Genomic DNA, 21,446 nt, shown 5'->3' with positions numbered 1-21,446 from the left:
GTTGGAACCCATATTGGTTGCAAGTGTATTTGAAACTTTGGGGTGAAATCAGGTTCTAAACTCACAATATAGCAGGCATTTCAGATGGGAAGGACAAATGTGGAGTAGAGAAGATAAGGCATCTAGGCAAGTTGTACTGAATTCTTAATGTCGTTTTTGCTGGGCTTCAACATTCTTTGGTGTCACTTCACTAGGTGGTAAAATCCCGGGGTATAAGACAGATTATTGCCTATTGAACATAATTTGGAGAGGCACTTCATGATGATATTTAAGTATATATTAGTTTAAAAATCATTATTTTTTAAGGTGATGGTCACATATTGGTCAAGGATATCATGGAAAATGATATCCACAGAATAATGGAACATGGTGAAGCTGCCTTAAGGGTTAGTAGGAATGACCACATTTTATCTTTCACTCCATCATGTATGTCCAAAATTATAGGACTCCCGGGTATTTTAGCTTGATGTAAATGTATGCAGATATTGGTTAAGTAATTTTGACTAAATCAGCAATAGATATTTATTCTAGAAACTGATATGATTTGGGGGCCAATAAGCCAATAAATTGCTGTAACATAGTTTCTTCAATGGCTACCCACATCGCATCAAAGATCTGGATGGAGATGAACAGTATCAGGCAAACCTTGGTTTTAACTTGGTTTTAGGAATGAAGCAAGTCCACCAGCAAAAATCCATGTGTCTCTCCAGCTGACAAAGAGGCATCAGTATTCATGGGGTTTAATATATCTGAAAAGACCAAGTTTTCTGAGGGAAGATAGAATGTAAGTAATTGTTGCAGTTCTATAGATGGTATGCAGGGAAGTGTTTAGAATGTTATTTATGATAAAAGCTTGAGAATAATATCATCTTCTTCTCCATGCTGTTGTTCAGGAAACTGATCTAGCAGATGGCTCCCAGGGGGAGAAAAATGAAGCTGAAATTGTCGTGTCCTCTAAGTAATGAACACGTCCAGTAGGTTTCAAAAAACAAATAGAGATTGATAAAATCAGATTGTAAACAATTCAAGAAGCTCATAAAAGAGAATGTACGGGAGCAAGGGGAAGGGATTAAGGATTAAAGAGAAACTTGCCACAGGCTAAATTTGTGAAGAGAAAGGTGATCCTAGGTCTGACAGGGCTCACACAAGAGGAAGATAAGGAATGACCACAAAAGGGAGTTAAAGAAGCCAATACATAGTGAACGCGTACTATGTGCCTGACACTGTGCTAAACATTTCACGTGTATTAACTCAATTTTCAAAACAATGCTATGAAGTAGATGCCAGCTTATTCCATTTTACAAATGGAGAAATGGAGGCACATAGCAAATAAATATATCGAGCCCAAGTCACAGAGCCAGTAAGTGGTGGAGCCAATGTTGGATCCACATTTTGTAGAATCTGAAAGTTTCGTTTTACAATATTGGGAGCCTGTTTCAGAAATAGAATGCAAATTCTCAAATATGAAATACATACACAGGGCTTTGGAAGAGGTTGTAAGTAAGGGGCCCTAAGACTTCACATCACTAACTTTATGGTACATGTGGACAAACCAGAATTTGAATGCAGGCAGTCTGGCTCTAGAACCTGAGCTTTTAACTACTCCATTGCCTACCAGTGAGGACAAGGCCACAGTGAGGCATGCCCAAATACTAATAAAGAGTCCCAAAGTAGGTAAGTACAAGGCCTACTCTAAGTACACATTTATCTTCTATGGCTGACCATTCTAGGGTGTTTTCCCATAAACTTGATGTAACAATCTTAGCATTCATCCTTTCTTTTATGAATTCATCTCTCTACCCATCATCTACCTTGTTCCTTCAGTTGATGTATTCTACAAATATTGATTAAGCACCTACCTTTACAGAGAGGCTTAAGGTGATGGGCATACAGAAATGAATGAGACAGAATATAATGGGGGAGGCAGTCAAAATAACAAATTTAATAGGCTGTGATCAGAATTCTAATATTAGTTTCTATTTATTGAGGACTACTAAGTATGTTATAGGGTTAACCTAAATGGAGCAGGCAGTCATGAGACCTATTTCTGTCTTCCCATAGATTTTAAAAAGCATCCAGAGCACCTGGGTGGCTCAGTCAATTAAGCGTCTGACTCTTGATTTTGGCTCAAGTCATGATCTCATGGTTTGTGGCTTCAAGCTCTGCGTCAGGCTCTGTGCTGTCAGCACAGAGCCTGCTTGGGATTCTCTTTTTCCTTCTCTACCTGCCCCTTCCCTGCTCTCTCTCTCTCTCTCTAAAAAATAAATAAACATTAAAAAAAAAAGCATCCAAGCAAACACACCTAAAAATGAAAAAATACAAATTTGATTCAGAAGTTTTGAATAATATAAAAGTTCTTTACTATAATTATACTTTGGGGGTATGGAGAAGTTTTACACATTATAGTCCACAGACACATTTCTTAGTGTCTTCCTTGATCCCCGCATTTTCCTCTTAAAGGTAGCTGCTAGAGATTTCTCCTGTCTCTCTTGTCAGTGTACTGTATTCAACACCATGGTGTTTCCCCATTCTCAACACTTTTTGTACACTGAGTACTTTTGACATACGACCCTCCCTTCTGCTATACAAGATGCAGAAGTAGAGCTCTGCTCCTTTTGTCTCCTACTGCCTTGAGAATCACATACCCTAGGATTATTGTATACAGCTTCTTCAAATAGCAAAAACAACAATGAGAGTAAATATTTATACAGTGCTTACTATAAGTCAGACTCTCTGCTAAGTGGTTAACATATTAATTCATCTATTGCTTAAAAAGATCATATAACTTAAGTATTATCCTCATTTTATGGATGAAGAATTTGAGGCCTAGAGAGAGAAAGTAAATTGCTCAAGGTTGCAAAGTTAGTAACTGGCAGAGTTGGGGTTAAAAATCAAGTAGTCTGGGAACACCTGGGTGGCTCAGTCGGTTAAATGAACAACTTCAGCTCAGGTCACGATCTCACGATCTCATGATCTTATGATTTGTGAGTTCGAGCCCCACATCCGGCTCTGTGCTGACAGCTCAGAGCCTGGAGCCTGCTTTAGATTCTGTGTTTCCCTCTCTCTCTTTGCCCCTCCCCTGCTCACACTCTGTCTGTCTCTCTCAAAAATAAATAAACATTAAAAAAATTAAAAAAAGAAATATGCCTTATTTTCCAAACATAAGATTTTTCTAACTGCTCTAGTGAGGTATGTTTCATCTATAAAAAAACTTCACATATTTAAAACACACAATTTGATGAGTTTTGGATATATGCATATACCTGTGATATACTATCACAATAATCAAGATAAAAATATAGGATTTTTAAAATTATTGATTTTAGCTTATTTATATTAAGTTTGGAGGATATATTCTGAGTAGTAGGCAGAATAATGGCACCTCAGATAGTCTGTTCTAATCCCTGGAGCCTCTATGTTACTTTATATGGCAAAAAGGACTCTCTAGATATCTTTAAATTAAGGGTCTTGAGATGGGGAGATTATCCTGGGTTACCTGGGGTTGGCCCATTGTAATTATAAAAATTCTTATAAGAGAAAGAGAGAGTCAGGAGAGTTAGAGTGAGAAGAGATATGATGACAGAAGCAGAAGTCAGAGAGATACAAGGAAGAGGCTGCAAGCCAAGGGATATAGGTGGCTTCTAAAATCTGGAAAAGGAAACAGATTCTTTGCTAGGGCTTCCAGAAGGAACAGAGACCTGCTGACACCTTGATTTAGGACTTATGAGCTCTGGACCTGTAAGATAATCCATTTGTGTTGTTTTAAGCCACCAAATTTATGATAATTTGTTACAGCAGCAATTGGAAGCTAATGTATGCTACATAATTCCCATCATTTTATCCATGTGGAAATGTGGGTTTTTTTCCCCCCTAGCTTCTATGAAGTTATGTGTGTGCTTGAAAAGAACATATATTTTTTGAATATCATGTTTTTTTATATATCTAATAGGTCAAGTTAAAAAATTGTGTTTAGGGGCGCCTGGGTGGCGCAGTCGGTTAAGCGTCCGACTTCAGCCAGGTCACGATCTCGCGGTCCGTGAGTTCGAGCCCCGCGTCGGGCTCTGGGCTGATGGCTCAGAGCCTGGAGCATGTTTCCGATTCTGTGTCTCCCTCTCTCTCTGCCCCTCCCCCGTTCATACTCTGTCTCTCTCTGTCCCAAAAAATAAATAAACGTTGAAAAAAAAATATTAAAAAAAAAAATTGTGTTTAAAATAGTCTATATTTTTACTAAATTTATATTGATGTTTTCTATACATTATTATTTTTTACATAACAACACTATAAATTATTGAAGGGTGTGTTGAAATATTTTTACAATTGAAGATTTATAATTTCTCTTATTTCTTCTTATTCTGTAAAAGTTTATGTATTTTGAGCCTATGTTATTAGGTGTATATAAATTCAAGATTTTCATATTTTCCTGATGAAATGAACTTTTGTCACTAAAATAAAAATCTGTCTCTTTACTCTAGTAATTTTCTTGGGGTTAAAGTCTATTTTACTAATATTAATATAATGAAATCAGCTACTTTTGATTATTTTCTGGTAAATCCTCTAGCATGCTTTTATTTTCAGTTTTTCATACTCTTAAGTTTGAGATGCATCTTTAGTAAGTAGCATATAATTGAATTTTGGAATTTTTATACAGTCTGAAAATATTAGTCTTTTAATCTAGGCATTTATCCAATTATCATTGGCATAATAATTGATATATTTGGGTTTTAATTACTGTCAAAGTATATAATTTATATTTTTCCTGCTTCTTTTGTTCTTTTTGTATTCTTTCTTGCCTTCTTTAGAATCAGTAATTTTTTTACTCTTCAATTTTTCTTCTATATTATTAGCCTTTGTATTATACTGTCTACTACTACTACTATTTTTTTGTGGTGAGACTAGAAACTTTAATATTTATATGTAACATGACAAAATCTAATATTAATTACATCAACTCTGAATAATACAAAACCTTAGATCATTTAATTCTTTTATCCTTATCCCCAACTTTTTATGCCATTGTTGCTGTGTATTTTAATTCTCTTTACATATTTTAAATACATTTAAAAAAATTTAATGTTTATTTATTTTTGAGAGAGAGACAGAGACAGAGTGTGAGTGGGAGAGGGCCAAGGGGCAGGCGGAGACACAGAATCTGAAGCAGGCTCCAGGCTCCGAGCTGTCAGCACAGAGCCCGACGCGGGGCTCGAACTCACGGACCATGAGATCATGACCTGAGCTGAAGTCGGCCGCTTAACAGACTGAGCCACCCAGGCGCCCCCAAAATTTCTATTTCTATCACCAAAGACTATTTTTTCATTTTCCTGAACTTCATATAAATAAAATCATATATTTTTATATGCATCATACATACATACATACATACATACATACATACATACACTAGTTGGGTTCTGACTGCCTTCTCAACATAATTTCTGTGGTATTTATCTAGTTTGTTGCACTTAGCAGTAATTAAATCTTTTCCATTGTTTTTAAATATTATATTATGTAAATATGCCATTTTTTAGGAATACTGTATGGGTTTCGTGTGTGTGTGTGTGTGTGTGTGTGTGTGTGTGTATGCTTTTAGTACAAATGTCCACTTATTTATTTTGAGTATTTACAGTCAGTTCTGTCATAATATAACATACGTGTTCTTATAAATCACTTCTCTAAGGAAAATGTCACAATAAAACCCATAACACTTATGAGAAAAATGGGAGTAAGGACATAATACTAAAAAATATTGTCAGTGATACAAAAAATAAAAAGAAGGACCTAATGTTTAAAAAATAGTGTAATATTACATGTCAGATAATTACACAAACACTAATGAATATGATACTTTACCTTGAAGAAGACTTGACATTTCATTGTGGAAGGTAGTAGCTTGTGGATTTTTGTGAAATGGTGGGCAGAGGATTATCTGAAATCAAGTGAAAGGTTGTAACACCAGATATGAGTAGGTGTGACTTTCCTTGCTTTGATATTGGCCTCTGATCTTCCACAACCTTTAAATACTTGGGCATGTTTTGTTTTGTTTTGTTTTTGCCTTCGGATTGTGGGTCTTTCAAGGTTTTCATCAAAATTGCAATTGTTATTTCAGTGTGTTGCTTTCCTCCTCAATTAACTTTAGGATCATGGCTCTAAACTTTTTTGTGGCTTTCTCATCTGCACTTGTGGTTTCCCCCAAGGGCTGAAGGCTTTGGAAATTATAGTGATGTTTGAAATCACTAAACCAGCAACTAAGAGCACTAAAAGGAGCCACTTCTACAGGATTTGGTGATTTCTTTTAAGGTCCTTACATATAAATAGTATTGTCTTTTTTTGTTTGTAGTCCTTGGCATTTTGAACCAGGACACTTAGATATATTTGGGATGTTGAGTGTGTGTTTGTTTATATAGAAAAGGTTGTAGTTACAAACGGAAAATAAAATACAACTTTGTAGGATAACACACCCAGTGGACTGAGGTACCTGGTGGATGTTTGAGTGTATTTTGGGTATTACTTCGTGGATTGTTTCAGCTGGGTACAGGTTCTATTATTCCATCTTGTGTTTCTTTTTTTTATGTTTATTTACTTATTTTGAGAGAGAGAGAGAGAGAGAGAGAGCAGGGGAGGGGCAAAGAGAGAGGGAGAGAGAGAATCCCAAGCAGGCTCTGTGCTGTTAGTGCAGATCCCCACACTGAGCTCAATCCCATGAACCGTGAGATCATGACCTGAGCCAAAATCAAGAGTCGGACACCCAACCGGCTGATCCACCAGTTGGGGAACAATGTGCAAATTGTTCCCTAATAAATCAATCAAACTGAAACACATTCAAATTTTCAAAATGAGTGTTATTGCAGAATTGACTGCAAGTGGGAATGGAACTGACTGGTCATGAGGCATCCAGTGTTTATAGGGTACCAGTTGTTCATCTTTAGCTAGTGCCAAAAAAATCTTCCGATATTCATCCCGCCAGCGGTATGTATGAAGTCCAGTCACTCCGCATCCTCACCCACAACTCTATTTTGTCTGTTTTTGTTGTTGCTGTTGTTGTTGTTAGCTATTCTGGAATGTGTGTAACTGAATCTCATTGTAGTTTTTATTTGTATTTACCTAAGGACTAACGATAATGAGGCCATTTTCACAAGCTTATTTCCTGTTTATATACACCCAATGTGAAATACCTATGTAAGTATTTTCCATGTAATTATAAATTATTCCTCATTTGGAAGTAGGCAAAGTAGCAGAGTAGTCGCAAACACAGGTCTTAACATCAGGTAGACTTGAGTGTAAAGCCTAGCTGTGCCTCTAGCAAGCGGTGTGATTCTGTACTAATTTCTTTGCCTTTCATGTTAAGTGGTCAAAAATGGCGTTTATTACTATTTTCAACTGAAGCATGTACTTTCATCACATGGATGTAGCTTAATTTTCATGAAGAAAATATACTGGGGGAATTTATCTGAAGTTGGAACCAGAATAGTTACCATAGTGAACGGTTTTTTGGAGCCTTTCTCAAATTTGGATGTTTGGCCAAATCTTTATTTCTTTAAGTTTTTTTTTTTTTATTTTGAGAGAGAGCACATGAATGGAGTGGGGGGCAGGGAGAGAGAGAGAGGGAGACAGAGAATCCCAAGCAGGCTCTGCACTGTCAGTGCGGGGCCCGACTCAGGGTTTCATCTCACAGACCGTGAAATCATGACCTGAATGGAAATCAAGAGTCAGATGCTTAACCAACTGAGTCACCCAGGTGCCCCTGGTCAAATATTTAGTAGTGGCTGGTGTTACAGGATCCGAAGTGGGAAGGAGTTTGTAGGCCTGAATAACGAGGAGATGTCCCTTGGTAATGAAATCAGGAGTATCTGCTTATTTGTCAGTAGAAATTTGTGCTTCTATGAATATTTCACTAGACTCAGCAAGATTTCTTCTTGCAGGTTTTTTAAAAGAGTGTAAGCTGTTGTTCTCAACGCACCTGACTCACACAGTCTAAAACATTCCACCCGGCTATTGACTAAGTCAAGGCACTGGTTTGCTTCAAGGATTTACATTTTCCTGAGTGTGGCAATGACCTTTCAGGATTCTATATCTGGTACTGTGTGAGAATAGGGTACCTTCCCACTCCACAGACTATGTTACACCTGTTCACTCTTCAATTATTAAGAAGGAATTTAAACTGCCACGTGTTATATTTTGGTTCAGGATGATTTTAAATCTTCTTGACCTTCCCTTGGAGTAACAACAGCTCCCATTCATGTGCTATTGCTGCTGGGTTAGTGATGCAAGAGTCAGAAGGGTTTAACATAAGCCCTGTGCTGCTCCTTGCCCAGGATGCCATATTTTTTGACTGGCTAACATTTCCCCCTCTCTGGGCCATTATACTTACACATATCTTTTGGCAGTGTTCAAATTCCTCTCAAATTATTATTTTTTTCATCACCTCCATGACATATAGTACTCCAATGTTGATGTTACAAAGATGTTCTTATATAGCCACATTTTTAATCAGCCAGTTAGCAGAGATTTTAGTGCCCAAGGTTGAGAAAACTATTCCTCACATTGAGTTATACAAAGGTATCTGTTCATGAATGAATGAAAACCTCAGACCTACATTATCCATGGGGATGGGAACCTGGAGAGTACCTAGGTGGGGGAGCCTGGAGCAGAGGTTTAAGGTATAACTAGGTTATAGCAGGAAGGAAGAAGTCTGAATGGCTCAGGCCCAGAAGAACCTAAGTCTGGCAGAGACTTTGTAGACCAAAGGAGAAGCTGGTGACCTCTGTGTAGGCCAGTGTAGGCCAGTAGGCCAGTGTTAGGTGGGCTGTATCCAAATCTCTGGTGTAGCTATAAAAATAAAACAGATTGCTGGACTCTGGAGCCAACAGTTTTGATTTAGGAGTTTCATAAAATGACATAGGAATGTGGTATTTTTATAAAGCCCTGTAGGAAATTCTGAGATGCCATCAATGGTATAGAGATCATAAAATACATTGGTTAAAGGCTAAATTCTTGGGGATCAACAGTTTGAGTGAAACCTGAAGGCTAAAGAGATATCCAGGAAGATGGTTGAAAACAAGCCTAAAGATATGGTAACCCTGAACTGAAGTGGGTTTTCAAGGGTTTTTTTAAAAATAATTTTATTTTTTTAATTTACATCCAAATTAGTTAGCATATAGTGCAACAATGATTTCAGGAGTAGATTCCTTAATGCCCATTACCCATTTAGCCCATCCCCCCTCCCACAACCTCTCCAGTAACTCTCTGTTTGTTCTTCATATTTAAGAGTCTCCTATGTTTTGTCCCCCTCCCTGTTTTTATATTATTTTTGCTTCCCTTCCCTTATGTTCGTCTGGTCTGTGTCTTAAAGTCCTTATATGAGTGAAGTCGTGTTGTATTTGTCTTTCTCTGACTGACTAATTTCGCTTAGCATAAGACCCTCTAGTTTCATCCATTTAGTTGCAAATGCCAAGATTTCATTCTTTTTGATTGCTGAGTAATACTCCATTGTATATATATACCACATCTTCTTTATCCATTCATCCATCGATGGACATCTGGGCTCTTTCCATACTTTAGCTATTGTTGATAGTGCTGCTATAAACATTGGGGTGCATGTGTCCCTTTGAAACAGCATACCTATATCCCTTGGATAAAAACCTAGTAGTGCAATTGCTGGGTCATAGGGTAGTTCTATTTTTAGTTTTTTGAGGAACCTCCATACTGTTTTCCAGAGTGGCTGTACCAGCTTGCATCCCCACCAGCAATGCAAAAGATATCCTCTTTCTCCGCATCCTCGCCAACATCTGTTGTTGCCTGAGTTGTTAATGTTAACCATTCTGACAGGTGTGAGGTGGTATCTCATTGTGGTTTTGATTTGTATTTCCCTAATGATGAGTGATGTTGAGCATTTTTTCATGTGTTGGTTGGCCATCTGGATGTCTTCTTTGGAGAACTGTCTATTCATGTCTTTTGCCCATTTCTTCACTGGATGCTTTGTTTTTTGGGTGTTGAGTTTGATAAGTTCTTTATAGATTTTGGATACTAAGCCTTTATCTGATATTTCATTTGCAAAAATCTTCTCCCATTCTGTCGGTTGCCTTTTATCTTTGCTGATTGTTTCCTTCGCTGTGCAGAAGCTTTTTATTTTGATGAGGTCCAAATAGTTCATTTTTGCTTTTGTTTCCCTTGCCTCTGGAGATGTGTTGAGTAAGAAGTTGCTGTGGGCAAGATCAAAGAGGTTTTTGCCTGCTTTCTTCTCAAGGATTTTGATGACTTCCTGTCTTACATTGAGGTCTTTCATCCATTTTGAGTTTATTTTTGTGTATGGTGTAAGAAAGTGGTCCAGGTTCGTTCTTCTGCATGTCGCTGTCCAGTTTTCCCAGCATCACTTGCTGAAGAGACTGTCTTTATTCCATTGGGTATTCTTTCCTGCTTTGTCAAAGATTAGTTGGCCATATGTTTGTGGGTACATTTCTGGGTTCTCTATTCTCTTCCATTGATCTGAGTGTCTGTTTTTGTGCCAGTACCATACTGTCTTAATGATTACAGCTTTGTAGTATAACTTAAAGTCCGGGATTGTGATGCTCCTGCTTTGGTTTTCTTTCTCAAGATTGCTTTGGCTATTTGGGGTCTTTTCTGGCTCCATACAAATTTTAGGATTATTTGTTCTAGCTGTGTGAAGAATGCTGGTGTTATTTTGATAGGGATCACGTTGAATATGTAGATTGCTTTGGGTAGTATCAACATTTTAACAGTATTTGTTCTTCCTATCCAGGAGCATGAAATCTTTTTCCATTTCTTTGTGTCTTCTTCAATTTCTTTCATAATCTTTCTATAGTTTTCAGTGTATAAATTTTTCACCTCTTTGGTTAGATTTATTCTTAGGTATTTTATAGTTTTTGGTGCAGTTTTAAATGGGATCAATTCCTTGATTTCTCTTTCTGTTGCTTCATTGTTGGTGTATAGGAATGCAGCCGATTTATGTGCATTGATTTTATATCCTGTGACTGCTGAATTCACGAATCAGTTCTAGTGGGTTTTTTTGGTGGAATCTTTTGGGTTTTCCATATAGAGTATCATGTCATCTGTGAAGAGTGAAAATTTGACCTCCTCCTGGCTGATTTGGATGCCTTTTGTTTCTTTGTGTTGTCTGGTTGCAGAGGCTAAGACTTCTAATACTATGTTGAATAACAGTGGCGAGAGTGGACATCCTTGTCTTGTTCCTGACCTTAGGGGGAAAGCTGTCAGTTTTTCCCCATGGAGGATGATATTAGCATTGTGTCTTTTGTATCTGGCTTTTATGATCTTGAGGTATGCTCCTTCTACCCTACTTTCTTGAGGGTTTTTATCAAGAAAGGGTGCTTTATTTTGTCAAATGCTTTCTCTGCATCTATTGAGAGGATCATATGGTTCTTGTCCTTTCTTTTATTGATGTTATGAATCATATTGGTTGTTTTGTGGATATTGAACCAGCCCTGCATCCCAGGTGTAAATCCCACTTGGTTGTGGTGAATAAATTTTTTTATAATTTTTTTTTAACGTTTATTTATTTTTGAGGGAAGAGAGAGACAGAGAATGAGTAGGGTAGAAGGAGAAAGAGGGAGACACCAAACCTGAAGCAGGCTCCAGGCTCTGAGTTGTCAGCACAGATCCTGATGTGGGGCTCAAAGCTACAAACTGTGAGATCATGACCTGAGCTGAAGTCGGACATTCAACTGACTGACCCACCCAGGTGCCCCCGTTGTGAATAATTTTTTAAATACATTGCTGGATCCAGTTGGATAATATCTCGTTGAGGATTTTTGCATACATGTTCATCAGGGAAAGTGGTCTATAGTTCTCCTTTTTAGTGGGGTCTCTGTCTAGTTTTGGAATCAAGGTAATGTTGGCTTCATAGACAGAGTTTGGAAGTTTTCTTTTCCTTTCTTTTTTTTGAAACAGCTTTAAGAGAAGAGGTATTAACTCTTCCTTAAATATTTGGTAGAATTCCCCTGGAAAGCCATCTGGCCCTGGACTCTTGTTTTTTTGGGAGATTTTTGATTACTAATTTGATTTCTTTACTGGTTATGGGTCTGTTCAAATTTTCTATTTCTTCCTGTTTCAGTTTTGGTAGTGTATATGTTTCTAGGAATTTGTCCATTTCTTCCAGGTTGCCCATTTTATTGGCATATAATTGCTCATAATACTCTCTTATTATTGTTTTTATTTCTGCTGTGTTGGTTGTGATCTCTTCTCTTTCATTCTTGATTTTATTTATTTGGGTCCTTTCCTTTTTCTTTTTGATAATACTGGCTAGTGGTTTATCAATTTTGTTGATTCTTTCAAAGAACCAGCTTCTGGTTTCATTGATCTGTTCTACTGCGTTTTGTTGTTTTTTTTTTTGTTTGTTTGTTTTTTTTTTTGGTTTTGACAGTATTAATTTCTGTTCTAATCTTTATTATTTCCTGTCTTCTTCTGGTTTTCGGTTTTATTTGCTGTTCTTTTTCCAGCTTTTCAAGGTGTAAGGTTAGGTTGGTTATCTGAGATCTTTCTTCCTTCTTTAGGAAGGCCTGGATTGCTATATACTTTCCTCTTATGACCGCCTTTGCTGTGTCCCAGAGGTTTTGGGTTGTGGTGTTATCATTTTCATTGGCTTTCATGAACTTTTTAGTTTCCTCTTTAACTTCTTGGTTAGCCCATTCATTCTTTGGTAGGATGTTCTTTAGTCTCCAAGTGTTTGTTACCTTTCCAAATTTTTTCTTGTGGTTGATTTCAAGTTTCATAGCGTTGTGGTCTGAAAATATGCATGGTATGATCTTGATCATTTTGTACTTGTTGAGGGCTGATTTGTTTCACAGTATGTGGTCTGTTCTGGAGAACGTTCCTTGTGCACTGGAGAAGAATGTATATTCTGCTGCTTTAGGATGAAATGTTCTGAATATATCTGTTAAGTCCATCAGGTCCAGTGTGTCATTCAAAGCCATTGTTTCCTTGTTGATTTTTTGATTAGATGATCTGTCCATTGTTGTGAGTGGGGTGTTGAAGTCCCCTACTATTATGGTATTACTATCAATGCGTTTCTTTATGTTTGTGATTAATTGATTTATATATTTGGGTGTTATCACATTTGGTGCATAAATGTTTACAATTGTTAGGTCTTCTTGGTGGATACACCCTTTGATTATGATATAATGCCCTTCTGCATCTCTTGATACAGTCTTTATTTTAAAGTCTAGATTGTCTGATATAAGTATGGCTACTCCAGCTTTCTTTTGTTGACCATTAGCATGATAGATGGTTCTCCATCCCCTTACTTTCTTTTTTTTTTTTAATTTTTTGTTAAGTTTATTTATTTTTGAGACAGAGAGAGACAGAGCATGAACGGGGGAGGGGCAGAGAGAGAGGGAGACACAGAATCAGAAGCAGGCTCCAGGCTCTGAGCCATCAGCCCAGAGCCCGACGCGGGGCTTGAACTCACGGACCGCAAGATCGTGACCTGAGCTGAAGTCATACGCTTAACCGACTGAGCCACCCAGGTGCCCTTCCATCCCTTTACTTTCAATCTGAAGGTGTCTTTAGGTCTAAAGTGGGTCTACTGTAAACAGCATATAGATGGATCTTGTTTTCTTATCCATTCTGTTACCCTATGTCTTTTGATTGGAGTATTTAGTCCATTGACATTTACAGTGAATACTGAAATATATGAATTTATTGCCATTATGTTGCTTGTAGAGTTGGAGTTTCTAGTGGTGTTCTCTGGTCCTTTCTTGTCTTTGCTGCTTTTGGTATTTATTTATTTATTTATTTATTTATTTATTTAATCTTTTCTCCCCTCAGAGAGTCCCCCTTAAAATTTCTTGCAGGGCTGGTTTAGTGGTCATAAATTCCTTTAATTTTTGCTTGTCTGGGAAACTTACTATCTCTCCTTCTATTTTGAATGGCAGCTTTGCTGGATAAAAAAAATTCTTGGCTGCATATTTTTCTGATTCAGCACATTGAATATATCTTGCCACTCCTTTCTGGCCTGCTAAGTTTCTGTGGATAGGTCTCTTGCAAACCTGATCTGTCTTCCCTTGTAGGTGAAGGACTTTTTTTCCCTTGCTGCTCTCATGATTCTCTCCTCACCTGAGTATTTTGTGAATTTGACTATGATATGTCTTGTTGATGGTCAGTTTTTGTTGAATCTAATGGGAGTCCTCTGTGATTCCTGAATTTTGAGGTCTGTATCTTTCCCCAGGTTAGGAAAGTTTTCTGCTATGATTTGCTTACATAACACTTCTACCCCTATTTCTCTCTCTTCCTTTTCTGGGACCCCTATGATTCTGATGTTGTTCTTTTTTAATGAGTCATTGATTTCTCTAATTCTAAAATCGTGCTCTTTTGCCTTAATGTCCATCTTTTTTTCTGCTTCATTATTCTTCTTAAGTTTGTCCTCTATATTACTGATTCTCTGTTCTGCCTCATCCATCCTTGCTGCCATGGCATCCATTCGAAATTGCAGCTCAGTTATAACATTTTTTATTTCATTCTGACTAGCTTTTACTTCTTTTATCTCTGCAGAAAGGGATTCTAATCTATTTTTGACTCCAGCTAGTATTCTTGTTATCAGGATTCTAAATTCTGGTTCAGACCTCTTGCTTGTATCTGTGTTGGTTAAGTCCCTGGCTGTCGTTTCTTCCTACTCTTTCTTTTGGGGTGAATTCCTTTGTTTTGTCATTTTGAAGGGAGAAAAGGAATTAATGAGGTAAACAAAATTAAAATTAAAAACATTAAAATTAAAAAATTAAAAACACACACACACGCAAAAAATCGAATAAATGATGCTAGACCCTAGGTGTGTTTTGGTCTGGGTGTTGAAAGGGGCTTGATAGATTAGAGAAAAAAGGGGAAAGAAAAAAAAGGTAATCGTTTGAAAATTTGAAAAAATGAATACACTGAAATGATGGAGGTAATATAGAATTTGAAAATTTTACACAAAAGTAAAAAATAGTAGAAAAAATGTTAAAGAAAAATATTTTTAATAAAAATGAATTTTTCTCTCTCTGTAGTCAAGAAAAAGAAACAAAAAAGAGAAAAAAGTGAAAGAAGGAAAGAAAGAAAATTGAATAGAAGGACCGGCAAACAGACTGAAATATGACTGAAACAACTGAAATAACTTTGTTTTCCCCTAGAAGTCAAAGTTTGAAGCGCTTTATAGTCCATAAACTCAGCAGGCGGAGAGACTTGTGTTCCTGAAGAGGGAGGTTGGCCCAGTTGGGAGGGGCTTAGTGTAATGGCTCCATTCTCCACTAGATGGTGCTAATACTTGCTGGGGTGGATTGTTGTGGAGCTTGTAGGTGCGTGTGTGTATGCCCGGCAGCGGTGAAAATGGTATCTCCCAGCTACCCAGTCTCTAGTATCAGAACTCTATTCTCCCCAATCAGCAATTGCGCACCCATCCTTTGTCTTTGGCTTCCGTCCACTCCCCACTTCTATACAGTCCGTGACCAAGCCCCAAGCAGCACCTCTCTCCTGAGTTTTGTCTCAGATGTGGCTGTTTTTCCCGACCCCTTACTTCTGAGGGACTGCAGCTTTGACCCATTCCGCCCCCCCTGTGGAGGGTCTCAGTGAGCTATGGCCGGGTGCTAGCCACACCCAGGAATGTTTGCAGCTCTGTGCTACTGCTGATGCCCAGAGACTGCGGCTGGGTGCCAGCCTGCCCCAGAAAAAGTTTATGAGATAGTGTAGCAGCAGTGCCTTAGGGATTATGGAAAATCATAGCACACACCTGGCACCAGGCTTCACCCTTAATGACCTTGTTCCAGCACCCACGAATGTGGTTGTTCTCCCGAGTCCACTAGGGTTTTGTCTTTGGGGGACCACACAGCCTCTACCAGATGTCCTCCCAGCAGGGGAACCACTTCTCCCTGTGTGGCCTGAAGAACCCGGACTCCACTCTGCTCCTGGGGATTCACCCTTCTCACCAGAGCACCATGAGGTATTGAGCTGTGGAGTTTTAGACTCTGTGCTCCCCCTGTTTATAGTCCTAGTGGAATTTAAACCCTCTCCTTTCTCTTTTCTCCTTTCTGCCTTTTAGTTCAGCCCCTGTGGCTGTTTCCACTTTTCCACTTTCTCTCTAGCTGCTTTGGTGGAGGTGCTTTTCCCATATTCTGTAGCCCCCATGTCTCTCTGCATTCAAAAGCAGCTTCCTGCCCTCTGCAGCTTCTCTCTCCCCCAGTTCTCCTCTCCATGCCATGTACCTGCTGAATTCTGTGGTTCAGATTGTGCAGATTGTTGTGTTAATCCTCAGATCAGTTTTCTAGGTGTGCATGATGGTTTAGTGTTGGTCTGGCTGTATTTCATGGATGTGAGACACAAAAAACTTCCATGGTGTTTTGCCTTCTTGGCTCCTCCTCCTCAAGAATTTTTAGTAATGAATTTCAGCTGAAGCCCTAATGAGCTTGGAGCTTTAGAATTTAGTAGACCATGGTTTCTCACATCCCCATGTAAATAAGAACTGCTTGAACAGGTAAAAAACAAAAACAAAAATAATGGGTCCATCTTAGAAATCCCAGATCAAAATCTCTGGGTATGCAGGGCTTTGACATTTTAAAATTTAAATGATTTTACTTATATTTCAAATAAGTATACTGTTTGTTAAGGAGATAGTTGGACATTATTATTGCATTATTTTGATGATCTTGGAGGAAACAGTATTGAAACAAGACGCTGAGAGATGTAGGGAGGGTAACGAGGGAAGCATTTTTTTTAAATTTTTTTTAACGTTTATTTATTTTTGAGACACAGAGAGACAGAGCATGAATGGAGGAGGGGCAGAGAGAGAGGGAGACACAGAATCAGAAGCAGGCTCCAGGCTCTGAGCCATCAGCCCAGAGCCTGACGCGGGGCTCGAGCTCGCAGACCGTGAGATTGTGACCTGAACTGAAGTCGGACGCTTAACTGACTGAGCCACCCAGGCGCCCCACAAGGGAAGCATTTTTACACACTTTCCTCCACTATCCCACACATAGACCTCATCCTCAGACAACTACCTGGGAAGTGAGGAGTAGGCTGTGCATGTGCCATATACAGAATGGCAAATTTTTGTAATGTTCTGAACACATCCCTGTGACCTGCTGCATCTGTGAATGTTTGCCTGCCCAGGATTCTACACCCACCCCCATTTCCACCCACAGGGCTCTGATGCACAGATATCATCTTCTCCAGAGAATCTTTCCTGATGGTCTTAGCCAAAGTGATCCCTCTTCCTTCTGGGGTCTCGCTGTACTTGAAATTCATTGCAAAATTATAAATGCTTATTGTAGAAAAAAATGTAGCCAAACAAAAGAAAACAAAAATCATCATAATTTGACCACTGTTCTCATTCTAGTTCAGCTTTCAACTCTATTTTTCTTTCTCATTCTTTATTGACCAAAATATAATTATAAATTTATAATTCTGTAAATTTTATAAATTTATGATTTTCATATATATACATATACATATGCATGTATATCTATATACATATATATGTGAGGGAAAAATTTTTTTTTAATCTCTCTAAATCAAATATATCTGAAAATACATCCTAGCTACTAGACTTTTCTTCCTAGCTAATCTTGCTTTTTGGTGATGAACTTAGATTCCTATTATGTAGCTCTCCCAGTATACCAGCCTCCTTTGGGTCTATACACTCACTCTTATGCCCTGATCTGTCGAATCCCTAAGAGATAACATAATTTGTGGACCTCAGACTCAGCACACCAACATATATAAGAATGGGGAGGGAATGATATCTCGTAGTTCTTCCTATAGCAGCAAAAGCAACAATAAAAACTCACAAACCAGTATTTCATTGAATTGTCTTGGCACATGTGTGCTCATGTGCATGTGCCCATATACACATGACATATGATTTATAAATGAATCCATACTGTATGTCTTGTTCATATTACCACTGTTTGCTGTGCAGTAGTTTAGAAATATTTGCCACTATAATTGGATTTCTTCTGCATTAATTAATTAATTAATTGTATTTATTTATTTTTAATTTTTTTAAACATTTATTTATTATTGAGACACAGAGAGACACAGAGCGTGAGCAAGGTAGGGGTAGAGAGAGGGGGAGACACAGAATCCGAAGCAGGCTCCAGGCTCCGAGCTGTCAGCATAAAGCCTGATGCGGGGCTCAAACTCACAATCTATGAGATCATGACCTGAGCTGAAATCAGTCGCTCAACCAACTGAGCCACCCAGGCGCCCTTTTATTTATTTTAAAGTTTGTTTATTTTTATTTTGAAAGAGAGAGAGAGCACTAGTGGGGGAGGGGCAGAGAGAAGGAGAGACAGAATCCCAAGCAGGCTCCGCACTGTCCGTGCAGAGCTCGATGTGGGGCTCAAACTCACAAACCATGAGATCATGACCTGAGTCAAGATCAAGAGTTAGATGCCTAACTGACTGAGCCACCCAGGTGGCCCATCCTCTTCATATTTTAAAGGCTACCTAACATATAAGAACAGAAATTATTTATTTAACCAATCCCTTACTTAAACATTTTAAAAAGTTTTTAAGTTTATTTATTTTGTGTGTGTGTGTGTGTGAGAGAGAGAGAGAGGGCACAAGTTGGGTAGGGGTAGAGAGAGAGACAGAAAATCCCAAGCAGACTTCACACTGTCAGCGCGGAGCCTAATGCGGGGCTTGAACTAATGAACTGGGAGATCATGACCTGAGCTGAAGGCGTACCCTTAGCCATCTGAACCAGCCAGGCACCCCACCCCTTATTTAAATATTTAGTTATCTTCAATTGTAACTCTTTCAAGGAATACTGTAATAATTCCCTGACTTGAATATAAGAACCATGAGGGTGGATATAGGGTGTGTGTGTGTGTGTGTGTGTGTGTGTGTGTGTGTGTGTGTGTGTATTTATTTCACTGCCATATTCTCAGTGTCTAGAGCAGCGCTCAGAGTGAAAAAGTCTCAATAAATTGTAGATGATAAAAGAATAAGTAAATCATTATTCCTGGATGTGGAATTACTAGGTTAAGAAGTTCCAGTTCCAAAGTACTTTTTCCAAAATGACACCTCCTAGAACAATGTATTGCATTGCCAGTTACCTACATTCTTACCCACATTGAGAGTGATTAATTCAAACAACAAACACCATCTTTTCCCCATTACATTACATTATGCCATGAATTGTGTTCTGACTTTTATTCTTTGCTTGAGTATGATAATTGCATCTCCTTTGCAGGTCCTCCTCGTCCTTAAGCTTTCAATCTTGGATGACCCTCACTTGCTAAGATCATCTATCCTAATGGTTTTTATGTGGTAATGACTCCCAAATTGTATCTCCAGCCCTGACCTTTCCCCCTGAATTCCAGACATGTTCATTTAATAGCCTGCATAACAGTTCACTGGATGTCATAAAGCATCACAGATTTCACACATCCAGGTCAAAACTTTTGATTCTCTGCATTCCCAAAACACTCCTCCCACAGCCTTCCACACATTTTAGCAAATGGCATCTCCAAGTACCCAGATGCTTAGGTCAAAACTTTGGAGTCATCAATGATAATGTTCTTTCTCTTGCAACCCACATCCAATCTCCCAGCAAATCCTGTGGTTTTACCATAAAAAGTATTTATAATGCTATCTCATTTCCCATCCCTAATTCCAATCCCTTAGTCAGATCCCAAGCACCTGTCACCTGGACCACTGCCACATTTCCTAACTGTTCTCCTTGTTTCCACCTGTACCCTTATATAACCTATGCTACAGATAGCAGGCAGCATGCGATCCTTTAAAAACAAAGCAGATTTTATACTCCTGCCTCCAAAAACAAAACAAAACCCTTCCTGATGGCTTTCCATTATCTGTGGAATAAATTTCATTGCCCCTCCCCACTCATGGTCTAGGGAGCCCTACGAGATCTGGTTATGACAAAATTTTCTGATTTCAGTTTCTATCATTGTTTTTCTCCCTATTCTGCTTCATTTGCCTTGGCCTTCTTCTCGTCTTTGAAAACACCAGAGCAAATTCCTGCCTCGGGAGTTGTACTTGCAGTTCCTGCTTGGTAACCTCTACTGTAATGTACTTGAATGGTAGCCTCCTCTGTTCAGATGTTTCCTTTCCAGGGAGCTCTTCCATCATCACCTTGTTCCAATGATTACCCTCAGACTCTTTTTATCCCTTTGGCTTGCTCCATTTTTCACCATGGCACTTATAATCCAGCATTTTACTATATATTTCTTTATGATTTGCTTGTCTCTCCAAGAGGATGTAAGTCTCAAGGGGCAAAGAATTCCTATCTCCCATTTTCTGCTTTATCCAGAAGGCATAGAACAGTAACTCTCAAATAGGTGATCAATAAATATTTGTCAAAAGAACAAATGAGTGAATAAATTCCTTTCAGAATTTCAATTTCTTGAAAACTTGGAAGCAATTTTCTCAGTTTGGGAGAAAGAATGTGTAAATCTTAAAATTTCCATGTAACCTGGCAGCTTTTTAGCACGTCCCGGTGGTGTTTGCTGAAAACTCTGTACACCCTGCAGCTCAGCTCTTGGCTGGGAGGCAGTCTTCCCTTCATTTATTCACACCAAAGGAGGACAGCAGTGACAAGGAACTGAAGTCTAAGAGAGGTGGTCCTGTACAAATGTGGAAGAATCAGGAAAGCCTGAAGTTTCCTGCCTTTCCAGCCAGTCCAGCCCAGGAGAATAGAACCTTCCATTAATCTTGTTCAAGTGACTGGCTTGCCACCTTTGGTGGTCATGAAATGACCACCTCTTCATCCCTCTTCCTGTCTAGATTCTGGCTCTTTTTAGGTATCTTGGGTCAGTAACTTGGGAACAAAGGTTTAACACTCTAGAAACCCATAAAGCAGATAGTTCTGTATCATGTCTTATCCATTTCCCTTTGCTCAGCAACAAAGAGCCCAGAGGACCAGGAGAAGTAAGAGGAAATGGAAAAATAAAGTTCTCTAATTCTAGGGGCCCCTGGGTGGCTCAGTTGGTTAAGCGTCCGACTTCGGCTCAGGTCATGTTCTCGCTGTTCATGAGTTCGAGCCCCGCGTCGGGCTCTGTCCTGACAGCTCAGAACCTGGAGCCTGTTTCAGATTCTGTGTCTCCCTCTCTCTCTGACCCTCCCTTGTTCATGCTCTGTCTCTCTCTGTCCCAAAAATAAACATTAAAAAAATTTTGTTTAAAAAGTTCTCTAATTCTAGACTCCTCCTTTTTGGAAGGCCTCAGAGTTCCTTCCCTTTCATAGATTTATGCTGGAAGCTTATATTTTTAAAGAATTCTTCAAACATTTCCAGACACATGCTAGTCCTCTACTGTGGGCATCTTTCTTTGGGGTCTTTCATGGTCCCTGATGAGCTCATTGTGTATGGAGCAAAGTGAAGATAGGGGACAGAGGTGAGGATTGAGACACAGCTGGGAGCAGTTGGAGGAAACACTGTGGTTTGTTTTTGTCACAGGAACTATCTCTGGGATTAGGGGAGGGGATCATTTCTG

At 38.7% G+C, this 21,446-nt stretch overlaps 1 pseudogene; it reads left to right on the top strand.

Moving 5' to 3' along the window:
* Nucleotides 1-21,446, top strand: part of LOC124523493 (olfactory receptor 2F1-like) — a 335,826-nt pseudogene that overhangs the window by 284,803 nt on the left and 29,577 nt on the right.

The sequence above is a fragment of the Lynx rufus genome, unplaced genomic scaffold (assembly GCF_022079265.1).
Source record: "Lynx rufus isolate CCGP_SWC_20201006 ecotype Redwood Valley unplaced genomic scaffold, mLynRuf1.p SCAF_4, whole genome shotgun sequence".
Classification (NCBI taxonomy): domain Eukaryota; kingdom Metazoa; phylum Chordata; class Mammalia; order Carnivora; family Felidae; genus Lynx; species Lynx rufus.
The sequence above is the reverse complement of the archived record's forward strand: the minus strand, read 5'-3'. Positions and strand labels throughout refer to the sequence as shown.